Here is a 19,241-nt window from a genome sequence, read left to right as displayed (position 1 = left end):
TGTTCCGAGTTTCATAAAATTAGAAACGTCAACCTGAAGAACCACTTTTATGGTGTGTTGGACCAGCATGCTCCCCGTCTTCAGAGCTTGTTCAGAAAGAAAGCTGCTCGTACAGGGAAAGTGTCTGAAGTACTGAGTCAGCTCTTCAGGATATATGACCTCCAGGTCAGTTGGTTACACTTCTTGATGCCTGATAAAGAAACTGCAGTGGATTTTTAAATATTTTGGTTGTATTTACATACATTTTAGAGGTAGATGCATAGTATTGTGTGGCAAGATTCTCATACTCAAGTCTCTAATTCTCACACTGAAGGAAAACGTGGACATCCATGTACGACGAGCTTCCATCCTCCGTGCTCACCCCACCTATCTGCAAGAGGATGACAACTTTCTCAAGACATGGGATGTAAGTGTTGCACTGTTTGATTACCAACAATCTCACTTGCTATTAAGATGTCATCCTGGTTTCTAGTTCCATGGTTTTAATAAATTAATTAGGGTTGTAATTACTGTATGGTATAGAATGGTTTGAAATAATTGTAAACATGTCATTTATTAGCAGTCATCCTTTGGAAGTTTAGAGTAACAGTTCTCTCTTCTTTTATTCAGGTTAAGCAATCTGATGAACCAGACATTGATGACGTACCACTGGGTCTGCTCTCCATTAGTGGCAATTCAACAGATGCCACGTTCTTCTGCCCAGAGAAGATTGCAGTTGTTCTTGAGGGTAACATGGTTATCGATTTTCCCACATTGGCTGATGCATTTGTAATGCTTTTCGGACTAACTTACGCCTTGGATCTAAGTAACCCAAAAGAATTGGCGAACACATCTGACTTTACCCAGAAAGTCTTGATGGGTCTGGAGGATGGGAAGCTGAGGCCCATAGTGTTGAGTCTTAAAAATGAGCTTTTTGCACTGGAGTACCCTCAGTGTTTGAACAAAGCTTACGAAGGTACTCTTTCATGTGACATTTCATTTTCAAATTTCACTTCTGTCACTTTTAGTGCACACAGTAGAGCAAGGAATTAGTTTTTTGATAACAGCTTACAGATGTTTTAAGGAATGATTGTTCAACGTACCGGTTAAATGTGTTGCTGTTCAAGTTGGCATGTTTGCACTGTATCGATGTCATACAGTACAACAGACCATGTAGTGCATTGCAGTTTACACTGTAGTAATCGTATCTTTGATTTCTGTATCCTAATGCGGTCAGTGCAGTTTAGTAAATCGTTACATCTAAAAATAACTACCACGGTATAAGTTCCATATACCACTCATAGAGATGACAGTTTAAAAACATTTTGTTTTTTTGTCTTATTCTTCTAAGGTTACTGCGTGAATTTTGAATAGTGTTCCACTGTTCCTACTTGACAGAATTGTTTACAGCTGGGTGATAGCCAGATATCCATATTGTCCACATCTAAAAGTGATAGTTATCTCAGCCCATTTCTCAAGGGCCTTGCACTCTATTGGGAGTATTTCCATCTGACAAAAAAATTATTGTTAATGTTTTGTGATTACTTAATAAAAGAGTACTTGATCAATATTGTTACAGTAACTTGTGATATTAAGTTAGTATCACTTAAAATTACCTAGTACCATTTACTGTAATCAGTTTCAACTATTTTTTTGAGTTATATTAACTTATCCGGTTTTACAGTGCAGATGAATTTAAGCGCATCCAGTGGTTTAGATCCAGCAACCAGGCGTCTGCCCAAAGCAGTCAGCTCTTCAAAACAATTCATGCCCATCAACATCCCGCGAGTCTCCACGAGTCAGGGCCTTTTCCCTAAGCAATCCTGAAGAACTATTGTATTCTCCTTTTCTTTGAGAGATGCGCCCATGGTCTCGAAGCAGCGAAAAGCGCTCTTTCACAGAACTGAGGCAATGAATTTCAAAAAGGAGCCTCATTGTTTCTCATTTAAAAGCGGTCTTATTTTTTACTCATGACCAGATAGCCTAATTTTATTCATTTTGACATTTTTTAATATACATTAAAGTATTTTGCACGCATATACTAATAGAGCGCGGCCGGGTGGGAATTTTTATGCTAAATTTAAAGTGAATTTAAATTTATACTAATGGAGTGGGTAAAAAAATGCTTTTGATATAAGTGCGATAATTGTAACCTAATGTAAAACAAACAAATAAATTAATAATTTTCTCTCTCTCTCTTTCTCGCTCTCTCTCTCTCTCTTGCATTCTCTCTTTCTTGGGCTGAGCTGCCGCCCTAGGGGGCTGACTAGTTCGCCTATAGGCACGCGCCAGCCCTGTGTGCACGAGACACCAGCGCGATCAAACAGCTGAAACAGAAAATACTCAATTTTTGGACACACATACAGCATAATTCAAAAATGCAAAGTGTTAGTAGTTTGAAAAAATCAAGAATAAAAACAGCGTTAATAATAATTATTGCTAAATGCTGGACCGTTCCCATTTCGCTCTGGATATGGAACCTGAAGTTTTTTTAAAACCAAGAATGAACCGAAATGAAAATGAAATGAAAACATTTAGCTTTTTATCCATATATATATATATTTTCACAAGACCATAATGATAATAACAAATCATCAATTAATAATTAATAATTATTTTACGAAAATCATTGTTATTTGTTATCGTGGATGTTTGCGGAAGGCTTTAAGACCAAGCGGAATCCTCTGTTCCCACCTCACAGCGCGCGGGACTCGTGCTCAGTGACGCAGCTTCACTGTCTGAGGTTTGAATTTACTGAATCAGATTGAGGCGAATACAACTTATTGATCATGATCCCAACATTTAGCAAGAAGGAAAACATTCATTATACCTGAAGGAAGACGTATTTCATTGAGCTAATTCTGTTAAATAGAGAAAGAGAGAGAGAGAGAACCAGTCTAGGGCTATTAAACTTAGAGCTCATTATATTGAAGTACAAATCCAAACACCAGAAACGTTATATATGAAATAATGAATAATGAAATGTTATGAAAAGTATGCATTTTATTTATTCACATGCAGTATGGTTGTTGGTATTTAGAAGTTAAAACCTATTTTTAAAATTGGATTTAAATACTATTAAACTAACTTTAAATTCTCAAGGAGTTTATAAGTAAAAAAGGATAAAATGTCACAGTGCATGTTAAATAGTCTAAATGAACTTGTGTTAACAATATAATTAGAACTAACAATATAATTCGATTTTTTTTAAATGAACAATTTCTGTATGAAATGGGACAGCAACCTTTATGAAACATTTTTTAAATCGTCCACCGCTGAGCATCGCGGGAGGCTGATCAAGTCATTTTCAGATGCAATGAAAAAAAAAAAAGAAAAAAAAAACCTGGATAGCCTATATTAGGCCCGGGCTCTGCTCTGAAGTATAACATTTTAACGGATTAATCGCCTATTTTCATTTGCTGCATGTCTATTTTATTTTTTATTTTTTAAACACGCTAAAAAATAAATTAAGTTTGTCAGAGGAAAGAATGTATAAGTCGTCTATAGTTGCATTTTAACAGATTCATCACCTATTCTCTGTTTGCTGCATGTTTTTTTTTTTTTAACACGCTAAAAATAAATCAGAGTTTGTGAGAGGAAAAATATAAGTCAGGTATAAGCAGGGATGTGTACCGAAACCCGGTATTAAACTGGCCCCAGGGCTAAATTATGAAAGACCGAATCAGTAAGATCTGACTCTATCGGTTCTGCTTTCGGTACTGGAACAATGGGAAAAAAAATATGTACTATGTATTTTTGCTTAATAATGTTATCATGCACATCTTATCTCACCAAACATATCTAATGTGCGATTATATTAAGACGTTTGTCTGTGAGATCTGCGAGATCTCTAATGCGCACCGCGGAGGCTGTCTGTCTGTCACACACATACACCACAACGAGCACGGCGCACTCACACGCATTAACTGTACGTAAACTCCTGCTTAATAATAAAGAGTGACGATGGCGAAGAGATTTGCTTAATGTTATCGTGCACATTTTATCTCACCAAACATTTCTAATGTGCGATTATATTAAGACGTTCGTCTGTGAGATCTGCGATTGATAAAAATAATAAAACCTATATTTCCCTCAAGACTAGTCATGTTTTTGTGGTTGTTTTAATTTAAACGTGTCTGCTTCTATTTTAGCCAATTTATTTTCAATAAACTAAAACAAAAATAATAATAAAAAAAGGAAAACGAATACAGCTTGTTATCAGACTGTAATAGAAAATACGGTGAAAAAGTCATGACAACACATTTTTAAGGTTGGCTACTTTAACTTATAGAAATAATTTAAGTAATTGAATGCGTTTTTATACTAGTTTAAATCAGAATTTTTAATACTATTAAACTGAATTTAAAGTCCACATGAAATCAAAATTGACTATATTTACTTTGTTCGCCTAAATTGATCGTTTTGTGCACACAAAAACATTTTTGGCTTCATAATCTTTAATCAAACTCTGAAAATGCCCCTCCCCTCTGCATTGGAAGACCTTCACTGATGACATAGGCTTGAGGATTGAGAATTTGGTGTCTGCTTAATCCGTGACCACGCCCCTCCAACTGACAGTAGACAGGCTGCCTGTGTGTTTGCAAGCATTGACAGCGCGTGAAAGGAGAGATGGTGAGGAGGTACATTTTTGGTTGTGGAACTCACGGAACACTTTTCCCTTTCCCTAAAATTCCCTCGTTACGGTCCAGATGGCTCGATTTTTTACATTTCGAGGAAGGAGGGATAACAGAGTGGTCGCGACTGTGAACTTGCTCCTGAGCTGCCACGTCCAGGTGACCATTTGAACTCTCCGCATGTAATGGCTCAAACGTGTAAGGTCTGATTCCCGTGACGAAATGATCCTCAGTGTGTTCCTGTTCTTCATCTTCCTCCTCCTGCTGCAAACTAAATTGCATTGATTCAGGTGGCGAGTAATCCTAAAACTTGCGTTTAGATCTGCCTCCATTTTTTGAATTAAACACTTACTTATCTAGATCCAATCAGGTGCTAGTTGGAAAATAAACCACGCCCACTATTTTCCTCATTTATTATTCCGTTTCTCTCGGAAATACGTCACAACACTGGAGAAAAGTCGTTTGCAACTTCCGTTTCACGGAGACTTTAAAATCTCATGGAATTTTAAGTTTAAACAGGTGAAAATGCCACAGTGAATGGTAAATATAACCTATATGATATCATGAAAATAACAGAATAATTCGATTTTTTTTTTAATGAACAAATTCATGTATAAAATGGGACAGCAACCTTTATATCAAACACTTTTACGTCGTCACAATTGAGCAACGCGAGAGGAAGGTATTTTGCAAGAGCGCACAAGTTTTTAGGGGGTAGGAGGATTTTTTTATTCTTAAATTTTCATATGCAATGAAAAAAAATGGGATAAACACGAAATAAATAAGTAAATAAAATAAATTGATATACAGTATATCCACTTAGCTTAACTGTTGGGTTTACCTCTCTCATTCTGGACACATCCAAATGTTTCCATATTCGTGATGTTGCGTATTTGCAACTAAACTATTATTTATTAGGTAAAATAGGCTTTGTGGTTCACGTGTGTTTCAGTATCGACGGAAAAATATTATAATGAGCAAAAATATGCCACAGTAGACCGCTGCTCATGCTGAACTGCGCTGTTTACAGTGAACATGTGCGCGTGAGGCACCAGCGCATAAAACAGCTGAAATATACCATACTCAATTTTTGCTCACACAGTTAAGGCATAATTGGAGACAGTTTGAAAAATCAAGAACAATAGCAGTTAATAAGAATTATTGCTGTTAGTGCGGTCTTAAAGGAACTCCGGGCAATTTTTAAGTTAATCTTGATCGTTAAACCTTTGTGAGTACTGTCTATAGAAAAAAAAAAAACGGATCGGAGCTTGCAACACGGAGATATTACAGCTAATGCCCAGAGCTCCCACTCAGCTAAAACGGCAGTTATGGGGGCATATACGATAAAAAGAGTGTATTTGTGCCTCTTAACAGACACAAAATGCAATTAAAATGTCTGTCCAACATGAACAGGGCCCTTACATGACAACAAGATGCATTTAGCAACCTAGCCATTGTTTTAATTCACCTAAATAGTGTTTTAGACGGCTAGCTGTAGTCTCGCGCTGAAGTCCCGTGGTAACTCACTTGTAGCCGGAAAAAGGTAAATAGCAGCGCGCAGGTGGGAGGAGCATAGTGTGTGACGAGTGATGATCGGTGTTGCTCACAAGAAGAAGAAGAAGAAATGGTTCGCGTTTGTGCCGTTCCGAATTGTGAATATAACTATGGAGAATACAGATTTTGAACACATGGAAGAGGCATTTGAGTTTGATGGTCGTCCTTATTTATTCGAACCCGAGTATACAGACGAAGAACTAGCCTCACAAGAGTTGGAAAGAAGGAGACAGACAGAGGGGCAACTGGCAGATGAAGCATATGCTTCAAGGACACGGATTTCGGACAACTGGTGGTGTTTGTGTGGGTGTTGTGACCCATTGCCTACCGAGGAAGAAAACCTGTGCTGTAAAGAGTGGGATCTCATACAGGCAGGTAATGAAAAATGTGTCACCTGTACCGAGGAATTGCCTGCTCTTATCCAAAAGCCAGTCCTGGACACTTTCTTCTTTGTTCCTAAAATAAACTGGAAGAGACCTCCAGATCCGGAGGGACTAAATGGGCAGCTATCCATAGAGTGAGTTGAATATCTGATTGATTACATGACATAAACCTTTTCCTTAATCATTTTTTTTAATGTAAATACATTATCCATTTCGCTAGTGAACTGACCAAACATCTGCTCTCTGTGCCCCCACCCCCATTCCCTATAGCCAATACAGACTGGTGGCCTACTGTGTTGTGCTAGAATGGGCACTAAAAGGAGAGCGCCTTGGACGTGGCAGTAGAAGACCATTACCTAGCTGTGTTGTATCAGTGATCAGAAGAAAGTATCCATCCCCCACTGGTACTTACATTGGATTTCAGGAGGCAGAGGAAATATTCTAAATGTTTAGTCTGAACTGTACATTGTGCATGTTCAAAAAGATTGAATGACGTCATTCATTATAATAAAGATGGTAAATCAAAGTTCTTGTGCTCCTGTGTTTATATTTGAACTATAAGAACACAGTATTATAGTTACAAACAAAAATTTATTTTACAACAATAAATTGCAGAACATTGTAAGCTTTATATAAAAAAATGTCAGCATGGTCAGATAACAGTGGTGTTGCCAAGCTCAAAAGCGAGATTTGGTATGAGCGACCAGATCACCCTTGTCCGACCTTGGAATTGGAGCGATGTTCTGGAGCAATTTCCTTTGTCCTGGTTTACGAGGGGGTAAAGTGTTGGAAAAGGCGACAGTACTGTCCTCTCTCCTCCTCAGCACACGCTCAACAAGATCATGACGAAACGCCTGTGTGGTGTTGTCATAAATGGGTTTTGCAACCCACTGCTGACTCTGTCTTGAGTATACATGTTTGTACCGTGGTTGTCCTAAAATACATGAAATTACAAATTAAATACAGCATCTCCATGGAAAACCTGAAGAGACTAGGTAGTATACAATGAATGTGATGTTGTCATGTAAAACATATTGATATAAATGAGCATATGTATTATATGATACCTTCTTTTGTCTTTGCCTGTGGTCTCCCAACGTTGCTATTATGGTCAACTATTGCAAGTTGGGTACGAGCCCTCATGCTGTCGTAACTGAAGTGAAGTCGCTTCTCAGCATACTTCAGCATGACCTGGTGGTACACCTCCAAAGATCCTGTATAAATGTAATATCACACACTCAATGACCCAGTGTAACTGGTATTATTGTGTTGTAGGCAATAATGAAACAAAACTGCTCCTCTCAAAAAAAAATTATAGATGTTGCGACAATAATCATCATGACTTATATGAAATATTTGAATCAATGTAAATAGATACCAGTATGCTTGAAGAGTGACATCTGCCTCAAGTCTCTAAGGAGATTTTTGTCCAACACCACTCCCTTCAATGCCAGAAAAGCTGAGGAATCTGGTCTCAGCCACCTTTTGCGCCTCTGTTCATCCTCAGTCAGGGTTGTGTGGTGGCAGGTATACTGAGCACCATCCTCCTCCCACCGATGAATGCCACATATGTGGTGCAGAAGCGACTTCCATCTTCGTACACATTCCTATAAAAATTTGATTGAAGTCATAGTTGGTGAAATACTTTCCTGGTGCAAATATTACGTTATGTGCCAGGTAAATACTATTAAAAATATTTACTACCACTGTTATTACACAGACAGGAACATGTTTAGTTATCGTTGATATAACAGTAAATATTCTACATCAAAAATACTGTATCTATGTTATGTACTACTTTATATTCTTACCTCTTTGTCACCTTTGCTGGTGCTGCATGACCAGTACAGATGATTAGTGATTGACTTTATCCATGGCTGCAAGTCTTTGTTGTTCTTCTTATTGGATAGAAGTACAAGTTTCTTCTTCACACCTGTACAAAACAGCCCAAAATTACGTCTAAAAGATTAGTGATAAAATTAAAGAGAACACACTTATCTTGTGAGGTACAAACAATTGAGTGTCTTTTCCACTAAATTTACTTACTTTTGCTCACATGCCAGGGATCAAATTCATGTTGGATGCTAGGATAGTTGTCCTTCATGAGTTTGCGGACAGATGTCGATCTGTCAGTGGTCACAACACCAACAACCACTCCCCTGTCAAGCAAATAGTCCAAACCCCTCTGAAATCCCAACACCTCCAAAGAAACTGAGCTGGTTGTTTCTGTAACCTAGAGAATAATATTGACCGATCAGACAAAGCATGTCTACATTAGTTTTTGAAAACACTTACATAATTTGGTGTTACAAAACATAGAAGATAATTTACCTGAACCAATTCAAAATGAATGATCTCTTTTGTGGCATCATCTTGAAATGAATATGTACAGTATTTGCTACTGAAAGCTGTTGTGAGAAAAAAGCAGAGATGAATTGGTAACTATGTTGTAGGGTTGCCATGTGTCATACAGTATAATCAGAATAATTTTTATTATAACTCATGGAGTTATGATTTACATTTCCAGCAAAATGCTTACCTGGACTGTCACTTCTAGCATCACCACAGAGTTCAACTTTCTGTCCTGAGTCACAAAGTTGCACGAAACGTTCCATTAATTTCTCGTGTTGATCTCTGTACGCTTGTTGGATGACTGGTATTAGGTAGACAGATTGCATTGAATAATATTGAGTTTCTTCGGAATTGGGGTATAAAGAAGCTCAGCCCAGTCAGAAATGGTGGTATGGGTGGTTCCTGTGAAAAAAGTGGATGCGCTGATGAGCAGGTTATTTTCTGCTATCCCTCTAATGTCAGGACATGAAGCCCAACTTCCAGGGTGATCATTCACGCATGTCCAAAGCACTCAGATTTGGCTGCCATGGGTTACAATCCTTTTGTTTTCCACCGCTGAGCCGCAGGTCTTGCATGTATTGAACAGTTCTAATAGTCTGGATTCATTCACAATCCACTTTCTTTCGTGTTCCGGTTCTTTTCCAGAACCAGAACCTGAACCAGAGCTTGATGTTGGGGTGTCGATAGATGGGGTGTCTGATAAAAGCATTTCCCCAAAGCTTCTGCTCATATCCAACGTTGCCGAATGTTCTTTATCATCCTGCTTGTGAAATTTACAATGTATTTGTTGTGTAAATACATTTCAATTTATTTATTTAGTAAATAATAAACATTATCACACAACAAATAACAGTAGTACAGACTCAAAAGAAAAGCCATTCAACTCACTTGTGCCACATCTCCACTGGCTGTGTTGGGGACAGACAAATATGATGCCATGGCACCCTGGTATTATTTGATATTAGAAATGTAAAATATTACACTCTAGTGATGGCAAATGTGTTTGGAAATTTATGAAAAGCTTTGATCATTGCGAGGCTTACCACTGATTGTTCCCATGAAACAGGTTGTGCTATATATGTCCCAGTTAGTGAAGGCTTTGTGCGAGGTCTTACAGATGTCTCTGGACTATAGAGAAGTAGGGTCAAGCAGGAGGACAGACCAGACCGGCTTGATCTGGATTCACTTCCTCTTTGGAGAGTTTTCTTTGGAGTTGACTGTGGCACTCCAGCAAATTGTGATTCGCTCAGGGGCACATCAGTCTCCTGAATAAGTAAGTGTGTGCCCAAATGAAAAGATAAATAAAGTTGACATTACCTCCACAGTGCTTGCATCCGTTTTCGTCCTCGGAATGGCATTTTTCTTCAACTGGCCCCGCTGTGTTGTGTCTGTGTAGTCATCCTTGTCAAAGTGTTCGCTGCAAATGCGGTAATCTTTAGCGCTTAGTACTTGTATGGGAGTTTGCACATCAAGTTGAAGTACAACTAGCCACAACTGCAGAATCTCGAGGTCATGGAAAGGAAGACGATGAAAATGTAAGTTCTTGTATTTTCGCATTCTGTTGCCACAATTCGGAACGGCACAAACGCGAACCATTTCTTCTTCACTTGTGAGCAACACCGATCATCACTCGTCACACACTATGCTCCTCCCACCTGCGCGCTGCTATTTCCCTTTTTCCGGCTACAAGTGAGTTCCCACGGGACTTCAGCGCGAGACTACAGCTAGCTGTCTAAAACACTATTTAGGTGAATTTAAACAATGGCTAGGTTGCTAAATGCATCTTGTTGTCATGTAAGGGCCCTGTTCATGTTGGACAGACATTTTAATAGCATTTTGTGTCTGTTAAGAGGCACAAATACACTCTTTATCGTATATGCCCCCATAACTGCCGTTTTAGCTGACTGGGAGCTCTGGGCATTAGCTGTAATATCTCCATGTTGCAAGCTCCGATCCGTTTTTTTTTTTTTCTATAGACAGTAATCACATAGGTTTAACGATCAAGATTAACTTGCCCGGAGTTCTCCTTTAAGTGAATAATATTAAAAAAAAAATTATAAACCAATTATAATTAAGTTGCTTAAACAACTATAAACAAAACAGCATCATGTATACATGCATAGTTTAATACAGAGTATGGAAAGCCAATCACAGAGTCCATTTTACATTTAAAAACATGAGATGCAGTGGGATGGGAAAAACCCACCATAAATTCTCGAGATAAGTTTTTAAAAAGTAAATTTTAATTTTACATGGCTTTCTAAACATCCGGCTCTCTTGTGAGAGACACGAGTGTGCGAAATGCGTTCTATGTGAACAGCTTGATTTAGGTTTTGATGTAAACAACGTCTTCTCCACATTGTTGTTCTTTTTTCCGCAATATTTTGAAAGAACGTCGCTGCAGCACTGCATCTAGTGGCTTTAACTGGAAAGGCTAAAAAGAAAATTATAATGCAATGAAACTTACATTGTCATCGCATCTCGAGCTGCACTGATAAAGGCCAAAATATACTTGGGCCGTCCGCATTCACGCACCGTCTGCAATATGTCATTTTCATCATCAAGAGGGCTCGCGGACAGCTGCACCCCCCGCCCGCGTGCAGGCAATTTATGAGACGTACAACAGAGCACACACGAGGTGAATGATGAGACAGAATTGGTTACTGCGTGTCGAGCTCATCTGTCTTTGGAAAGTTTGGAATGTGAAGTATACCCGGGCAGGGTCTTAAAGCAGCCTCCTTAACGCACACCTAAAGATGTGGATTTTTATAAAAAATTCGACGAATACTCGAAAATCTTTTTTTCTAACGTTACTAGGCATGTCCAGATACTGTTTTTTATGATAAAGTTATGTAAAATAACTGCTCAGTTCTGCTGCAACAAACATAGGTTTATTGCATAGGTCTATTAGTTACTAGCCTAAACTGGACGGAGACAAGAAGTGCCCTGTAACTCACTGACCTGCCAGCGTTCACAATTCACACGGTTCAGATGGGAGGGAGAACGGCTACACAGTTTATGGGAATAAATTGTGTATTTCCCTCACAATTGTCACAAAAAAACTAACTAAACTGTCTGTCTGGTCTCTCTGCGAGTTGCTTTGCGAGATCATGCGGCGCAATTTTTTTCCTCACTGCTGCACGAGTCTGCGTGAGAATATGGGGTTGTGGCGTGACAATTGGGTCAATTGCGTGAGTCTCACGCTGAATGCGTGAGAGTTGGCATCCTTGATAATCAACAGATGACGTGTTAATGATGACAAACAATATACAGAAACGTAAATCACGGCTATGTTCATTCATAATTTGCAAACAAATCAACCTATGCTTAACTATAGTAAACAGTTTAGAAACGAACAAAGTTTACCAATGTGATTTCATCATTAACGGTAACGAAACGTAAACTGATGTCACTTAAAGTATCTTACCTTGATAGACGCTTGAGAATGCATTGAATTTAACAACGGAGGCGATCGCTGTTGTGTGTTTTCTTCTCCTTCTTCTGCGAATTCAAACTTCCCGCGGTGCCGAAACACGGAAGAGCGCCACGAGAACGCTAGCGGCCGAAAGTATATTACATCCGTAGTGGTTTAGCACTACCATTGAGAATGAATGGGAAACGGTTTAGAGCTGTTTAGCTAAACAATTCAAGGCCTTGGCGCGGGAGACCCGGGTCCGATTCCCGGCCAATGAAGCACCTTCTCTCTTATCGTCATATTTCTGGTTCTTCATAAGTGGCAGCTCTCTTCTCAGCCATGCACATCACAAGGCAGAGCTTTACGCATTGGTGGTTCAGTGGCAGAATTGTTGCGTTCGACTTGAGAGACCTGGGTTCGATTCTCGGCCAGTGCAAAGCATTCAGTCTTGTTACTTCAGAAGTGGGGTTCTTTAAAATGAAACTGAAGCGTAATTGGCTTGAAGGAGCTTGTTTTGAGTGTGCCGCGGTAGGATTTCTCATAATCCAGTCTGTACCTGCTTCTTCATTCACCTTTGAAAAACTCCTGAATGCAATAAGCAGGCGGCAGGCAAGAAAGGTCAGGGTTAAATTAACTAATGACAGTAAACTGACCAGTTTGTTGTCTCTGAAAAACACCAGAAGAAATATGTCCAGGGTCAATGCTGACCTAAATGAAAGTGGAATAAAGTGCAAGGTCAGTAATGTGAGATCCCTAAGACAGCGCTACAGGGTCACAGATGGAACGTGGCTTGGTGGAAGAGCGGGGGAATATCTCCCAGCAAGAATTGACAAATCTGGTGCAGTCCAGGTGCCTGAGATGCACTGTAGTTCTTAATGGAGCTGGTGGCCACAGAAGTTAACGCTTCTCACTTTTGATATTGACCTCCCCCACTCCCCTTTGCGCAGAGACACTTTTGTCCATATCAGTTCATCACATACCTATGGTACTTGATCAGTTTGTCTGTCAGATGTTCAATCTTAGCATCTCCATGCAATAGTGGAGCATTGGTGATTCAGTGGTAGAATTCTCGCCTGCCACGCGGGAGACCCGGGTCCGATTCCCGGCCAATGCAGCACCTTCTCTCTTTTTGTCATATTTCTGGTTCTTCAGATACAGGAGGCTGAGATGTACTGTAGTTCTTAATGGAGCTGGTGGCCACAGAAGTTAACGCCTCTCACTCTTTAAATATTGACCTCTTCGAAAAGAGATACTTTTGTCCATATCAGTTCATCACATACCTATGGTACTTGATCAGTTTGTCTGTCAGATGTTCAACCTTAGCATCTCCATGCAAAAGTGGAGCATTGGTGGTTCAGTGGTAGAATTCTCGCCTGCCATGTGGGAGATCCGGGTCCGATTCCTGGCCAATGCAGCACCTTCTCTCTTTTTGTCATATTTCTGGTTCTTCATAAGTGGCAGCTCTCTTCTCAGCCATGCACATCACAAGGCAGAGCTTTACGCATTGGTGGTTCAGTGGCAGAATTGTTGCGTTCGACTTGAGAGACCTGGGTTCGATTCTCGGCCAGTGGAAAGCATTCAGTCTTGTTACTTCAGAAGTGGGGTTCTTTAAAATGAAACTGAAGCGTAATTGGCTTGAAGGAGCTTGTTTTGAGTGTGCCGCGGTAGGATTTCTCATAATCCAGTCTGTACGTGCTTCTTCATTCACCTTTGAAAAACTCCTGAATGCAATAAGCAGGCGGCAGGCAAGAAAGGTCAGGGTTAAATTAACTAATGACAGTAAACTGACCAGTTTGTTGTCTCTGAAAAACACCAGAAGAAATATGTCCAGGGTCAATGCTGACCTAAATGAAAGTGGAATAAAGTGCAAGGTCAGTAATGTGAGATCCCTAAGACAGCGCTACAGGGTCACAGATGGAACATGGCTTGGTGGAAGAGCGGGGGAATATCTCCCAGCAAGAATTGACAAATCTGGTGCAGTCCAGGTGGCTGAGATGCACTGTAGTTCTTAATGGAGCTGGTGGCCACAGAAGTTAACGCTCTCACTTTTGATATTGACCTCCCCGACTCCCCTTTGCTCAGAGATACTTTTGTCCATATCAGTTTATCAAATACCTATGGTATTGATCAGTTTGTCTGTCAGATGTTCAACCTTATCATCTCCATGCGAAAGTGGAGCATTGGTGGTTCAGTTGGAGAGTTCTCGCCTGCCACGAGGGAGACCCGGGTCTGTTTCCTGGCCAATGCAGCACCTTCTCTCTTTTTGTCATGTTTCTGGTTTTTCAGAAACAGGAGGCTGAGATGCACTGTAGTTCTTAATGGAGCTTGTGGCCACAGAAGTTAACGCCTCTCACTTTTTATATTGACCTCTTTGCGCAGAGATACTTTTGTCCATATCAGTTCATCACATACCTATGGTACTTGATCAGTTTGTCTGTCAGATGTTCAACCTTAGCATCTCCATGCAATAGCGGAGCATTGGTGGTTCAGTGGTAGAATTCTCGCCTGCCCCGCGGGAGACCCGGGTCCGATTCCCGGCCAATGCAGCCCCTTCACTCTTTTTGTCATGTTTCTGGTTTTTCAGATACAGGAGGCTGAGATGCACTGTAGTTCTTAATGGAGCTGGTGGCCACAGAAGTTAACGCCTCTCACTTTTTATATTGACCTCTCTGCGCAGAGATACTTTTGTCCATATCAGTTCATCACATACCTATGGTACTTGATCAGTTTGTCTGTCAGATGTTCAACCTTAGCATCTCCATGCAAAAATGGAGCATTGGTGGTTCAGTGGTAGAATTCTCGCCTGCCACGCGGGAGACCCGGGTCCGATTCCCGGCCAATGCAGCACCTTCTCTCTTTTTGTCATGTTTCTGGTTTTTCAGAAACAGGAGGCTGAGATGCACTGTAGTTCTTAATGGAGCTGGTGGCCACAGAAGTTTAGGCCTCTCACTTTTTATATTGACCTCTTTGCGCAGAGATACTTTTGTCCATATCAGTTCATCACATACCTATAGTACTTGATCAGTTTGTCTGTCAGATGTTCAACCTTAGCATCTCCATGCAATAGTGGAGCATTGGTGGTTCAGTGGTAGAATTTTCGCCTGCCATGCGGGAGACCTGGGTCCGATTCCCGACCAATGCAGCACCTTCTCTCTTTTCGTCATGTTTCTGGTTCTTCATAATTGGCAGCTCTCTTCTCAGCCATGCACATCACAAGGAAGAGCTTTACGCATTGGTGGTTCAGTGGCAGAATTGTTGCGTTCAACTTGAGAGACCTGGGTTCGATTCTCGGCCAGTGTAAAGCAGTCAGTCTTGTTACTTCAGAAGTGGGGTTCTTTAAAATGAAACTGAAGCGTAATTGGCTTGAAGGAGCTTGTTTTCAGTGTGCCGCGGTAGGATTTCTCATAATCCAGTCTGTACCTGCTTCTTCATTCACCTGTGAAAAACTCTTGAATGCAATAAGCAGGCGGCAGGCAAGAAAGGTCAGGGTTAAATTAACTAATGACAGTAAACTGACTAGTTTGTTGTCTCTGAAAAACACCAGAAGAAATATGTCCAGGGTCAATGCTGACCTGAAGGAAAGTGGAATAAAGTACAAGGTCAGTAATGTGAGATCCCTAAGACAGCGCTACAGGGTCACAGGTGGAAGAGCGGGGGAATATCTCCCAGCAAGAATTAAAAAATCTGGTGCAGTCCAGGTGGCTGAGATGCACTGTAGTTCTTAATGGAGCTGGTGGCCACAGAAGTTAACGCTTCTAACTTTTGATATTGACCTCCCCCACTCCCCTTTGCTCAGAGATACTTTTGTCCATATCAGTTTTTCAAATACCTATGGTATTTGATCAGTTTGTCTGTCAGATGTTCAACCTTAGCATCTCCATGCGAAAGTGGAGCATTGGTGGTTCAGTGTTAGAATTCTCGCCTGCCAAGAGGGAGACCCGGGTCTGTTTCTTGGCCAATGCAGCACCTTCTCTCTTTTTGTCATGTTTCTGTTTTTTTCAGAAACAGGAGGCTGAGATGCACTGTAGTTCTTAATGGAGCTGGTGGCCACAGAAGTTAACGCCTCTCACTTTTTATATTGACCTCTTTGCGCAGAGATACTTTTGTCCATATCAGCTCATCACATACCTATGGTACTTGATCAGTTTGTCTGTCAGATGTTCAACCTTAGCATCTCCATGCAATAGTGGAGCATTGGTGGTTCAGTGGTAGAATTCTCGCCTGCCACTCGGAAGACCCGGGTCCGATTCCCGGCCAATGCAGCACCTTCTCTCTTTTTGTCATGTTTCTGGTTTTTCAGAAACAGGAGGCTGAGATGCACTGTAGTTCTTAATGGAGCTGGTGGCCACAGAAGTTAACGCTTCTAACTTTTGATATTGACCTCCCCCACTCCCCTTTGCTCAGAGATACTTTTGTCCATATCAGTTTATCAAATACCTATGGTATTTGATCAGTTTGTCTGTCAGATGTTCAACCTTAGCATCTTCATGCAAAATTGGAGCATTGGTGGTTCAGTGTTAGAATTCTCGCCTGCCACGAGGGAGACCCGGGTCTGTTTCTTGGCCAATGCAGCACCTTCTCTCTTTTTGTCATGTTTCTGTTTTTTTTCAGAAACAGGAGGCTGAGATGCACTGTAGTTCTTAATGGAGCTGGTGGCCACAGAAGTTAACGCCTCTCACTTTTTATATTGACCTCTTTGCGCAGAGATACTTTTGTCCATATCAGTTCATCACATACCTATGGTACTTGATCAGTTTGTCTGTCAGATGTTCAACCTTAGCATCTTCATGCAATAGTGGAGCATTGGTGGTTCATTGGTTGAATTCTCGCCTGCCATGCGGGAGATCCGGGTCCGATTCCCGGCCAATGCAGCACCTTCTCTCTTTTTGTCATGTTTCTGGTTTTTCAGAAACAGGAGGCTGAGATGCACTGTAGTTCTTAATGGAGCTGGTGGCCACAGAAGTTAAGGCCTCTCACTTTTTATATTGACCTCTTTGCGCAGAGATACTTTTGTCCATATCAGTTCATCACATACCTATGGTACTTTATCAGTTTGTCTGTCAGATGTTCAACCTTAGCATCTCCATGCATAAGTGGAGCAATTGGTGGTTCAGTGGTAGAATTCTCCCCTGCCACGTGGGAGACCTGTGTCCGATTCCCGGCCAATGCAGCACCTTCACTCTTTTTGTCATGTTTCTGGTTTTTCAGAAACAGGAGGCTGAGATGCACTGTAGTTCTTATTGGAGCTGGTGGCCACAGAAGTTAACGCCTCTCACTTTTTATATTGACCTTTTTGCGCAGAGATACTTTTGTCCATATCAGTTCATCACATACCTATGGTACTTGATCAGTTTGTCTGTCAGATGTTCAACCTTAGCATCTCCATGCAATGGTGTTGCATTGGTTGTTCAGTGGTAGAATTCTCGCCTGCCACGCGGGAGACCCGGATCCGATTCCCGGCCAATGCAGCACCTTCTCTCTTTTTGTCATATTTCTGGTTTTTCAGATACAGGAGGCTGAGATGCACTGTAGTTCTTAATGGAGCTGGTGGCCGCAGAAGTTAACGCCTCTCACTTTTAATATTGACCTTCCCCACTCCCCTTTGCTCAGAGATACTTTTGTCCATATCAGTTCATCACATACTTATGGTACTTGATCAGTTTGTCTGTCAGATGTTCAATCTTAGTATCTCCATGCAAAAGTGGAGCATTGGTGGTTCAGTGGTAGAATTCTCGCCTGCCACGCGGGAGACCTGGGTGCGATTCCCGACCAATGCAGCACCTTCTCTCTTATCGTCATATTTCTGGTTCTTCATAAGTGGCAGCTCTCTTCTCAGCCATGCACATCACAAGGCAGAGCTTTACGCATTGGTGGTTCAGTGGCAGAATTGTTGCGTTCGACTTGAGAGACCTGGGTTCGATTCTCGGCCAGTGTAAAGCAGTCAGTCTTGTTACTTCAGAAGTGGGGTTCTTTAAAATGAAACTGAAGCGTAATTGGCTTGAAGGAGCTTGTTTTCAGTGTGCCGCGGTAGGATTTCTCATAATCCAGTCTGTACCTGCTTCTTCATTCACCTGTGAAAAACTCCTGAATGCAATAAGCAGGCGGCAGGCAAGAAAGGTCAGGGTTAAATTAACTAATGACAGTAAACTGACCAGTTTGTTGTCTCTGAAAAACACCAGAAGAAATATGTCCAGGGTCAATGCTGACCTGAAGGAAAGTGGAATAAAGTACAAGGTCAGTAATGTGAGATCCCTAAGACAGCGCTACAGGGTCACAGGTGGAAGAGCGGGGGAATATCTCCCAGCAAGAATTAAAAAATCTGGTGCAGTCCAGGTGGCTGAGATGCACTGTAGTTCTTAATGGAGCTGGTGGCCACAGAAGTTAACACCTCTCACTTTTTATATTGACCTCTTTGCGCAGAGATACTTTTGTCCATATCAGTTAATCACATACCTATGGTACTTGATCAGTTTGTCTGTCAGATGTTCAACCTTAGCATCTTCATGCAATAGTTTAGCATTGGTGGTTCAGTGGTAGAATTCTCGCCTGCCACGCGGGAGACCCGGGTCCGATTCCCGGCCAATGCAGCACCTTTTCTCTTTTTGTCATGTTTCTGGTTCTTCAGATACAGGAGGCTGAGATGCACTGTAGTTCTTAATGGAGCTGGTGGCCACAGAAGTTAACTCCTATCACTTTTTATATTGAACTCTTTGCGCAGAGATATTTTTGACCATATCAGTTCATCACTTACTTATGGTACTTGATCAGTTTGTCTGTCAGATGTTCAACCTTAGTATCTCCATGCAAAAGTGGAGCATTGGTGGTTCAGTGGTAGAATTCTCGCCTGCCATGCGGGAGACCTGGGTCCGATTCCCGGCCAATGCAGCACCTTCTCTCTTTTCGTCATGTTTCTGGTTCTTCATA

The 19,241-nt window shown here is 41.0% G+C and overlaps 10 non-coding genes across 10 annotated transcripts; all 10 read left to right on the top strand.

The window, feature by feature from the left end:
- The first annotated feature begins 13,360 nt into the window (after window positions 1–13,360).
- On the top strand, window positions 13,361–13,431 carry trnag-gcc (transfer RNA glycine (anticodon GCC)). The gene has a single exon. It is a non-coding gene; the product is annotated as a tRNA-Gly (tRNA).
- A 229-nt stretch (window positions 13,432–13,660) lies between these two features.
- Window positions 13,661–13,731, top strand: trnag-gcc (transfer RNA glycine (anticodon GCC)). The gene has a single exon. It is a non-coding gene; the product is annotated as a tRNA-Gly (tRNA).
- Window positions 13,732–14,792: 1,061 nt separating this feature from the next.
- trnag-gcc (transfer RNA glycine (anticodon GCC)) lies at window positions 14,793–14,863 on the top strand. Its single transcript has one exon. It is a non-coding gene; the product is annotated as a tRNA-Gly (tRNA).
- A 227-nt stretch (window positions 14,864–15,090) lies between these two features.
- On the top strand, window positions 15,091–15,161 carry trnag-gcc (transfer RNA glycine (anticodon GCC)). Its single transcript has one exon. It is a non-coding gene; the product is annotated as a tRNA-Gly (tRNA).
- A 227-nt stretch (window positions 15,162–15,388) lies between these two features.
- trnag-gcc (transfer RNA glycine (anticodon GCC)) lies at window positions 15,389–15,459 on the top strand. Its single transcript has one exon. It is a non-coding gene; the product is annotated as a tRNA-Gly (tRNA).
- Window positions 15,460–16,508: 1,049 nt separating this feature from the next.
- trnag-gcc (transfer RNA glycine (anticodon GCC)) lies at window positions 16,509–16,579 on the top strand. Its single transcript has one exon. It is a non-coding gene; the product is annotated as a tRNA-Gly (tRNA).
- Window positions 16,580–17,117: 538 nt separating this feature from the next.
- On the top strand, window positions 17,118–17,188 carry trnag-gcc (transfer RNA glycine (anticodon GCC)). Its single transcript has one exon. It is a non-coding gene; the product is annotated as a tRNA-Gly (tRNA).
- Window positions 17,189–18,023: 835 nt separating this feature from the next.
- trnag-gcc (transfer RNA glycine (anticodon GCC)) lies at window positions 18,024–18,094 on the top strand. The gene has a single exon. It is a non-coding gene; the product is annotated as a tRNA-Gly (tRNA).
- A 739-nt stretch (window positions 18,095–18,833) lies between these two features.
- trnag-gcc (transfer RNA glycine (anticodon GCC)) lies at window positions 18,834–18,904 on the top strand. The gene has a single exon. It is a non-coding gene; the product is annotated as a tRNA-Gly (tRNA).
- Window positions 18,905–19,131: 227 nt separating this feature from the next.
- trnag-gcc (transfer RNA glycine (anticodon GCC)) lies at window positions 19,132–19,202 on the top strand. Its single transcript has one exon. It is a non-coding gene; the product is annotated as a tRNA-Gly (tRNA).
- Window positions 19,203–19,241: the final 39 nt, after the last annotated feature.

The sequence above is a fragment of the Carassius carassius genome, chromosome 48 (genome assembly GCF_963082965.1).
Source record: "Carassius carassius chromosome 48, fCarCar2.1, whole genome shotgun sequence".
Lineage (NCBI taxonomy): Eukaryota > Metazoa > Chordata > Actinopteri > Cypriniformes > Cyprinidae > Carassius > Carassius carassius.
Note: the sequence above shows the minus strand (reverse complement) of the source record. Positions and strands in the feature narration are given on the sequence as shown.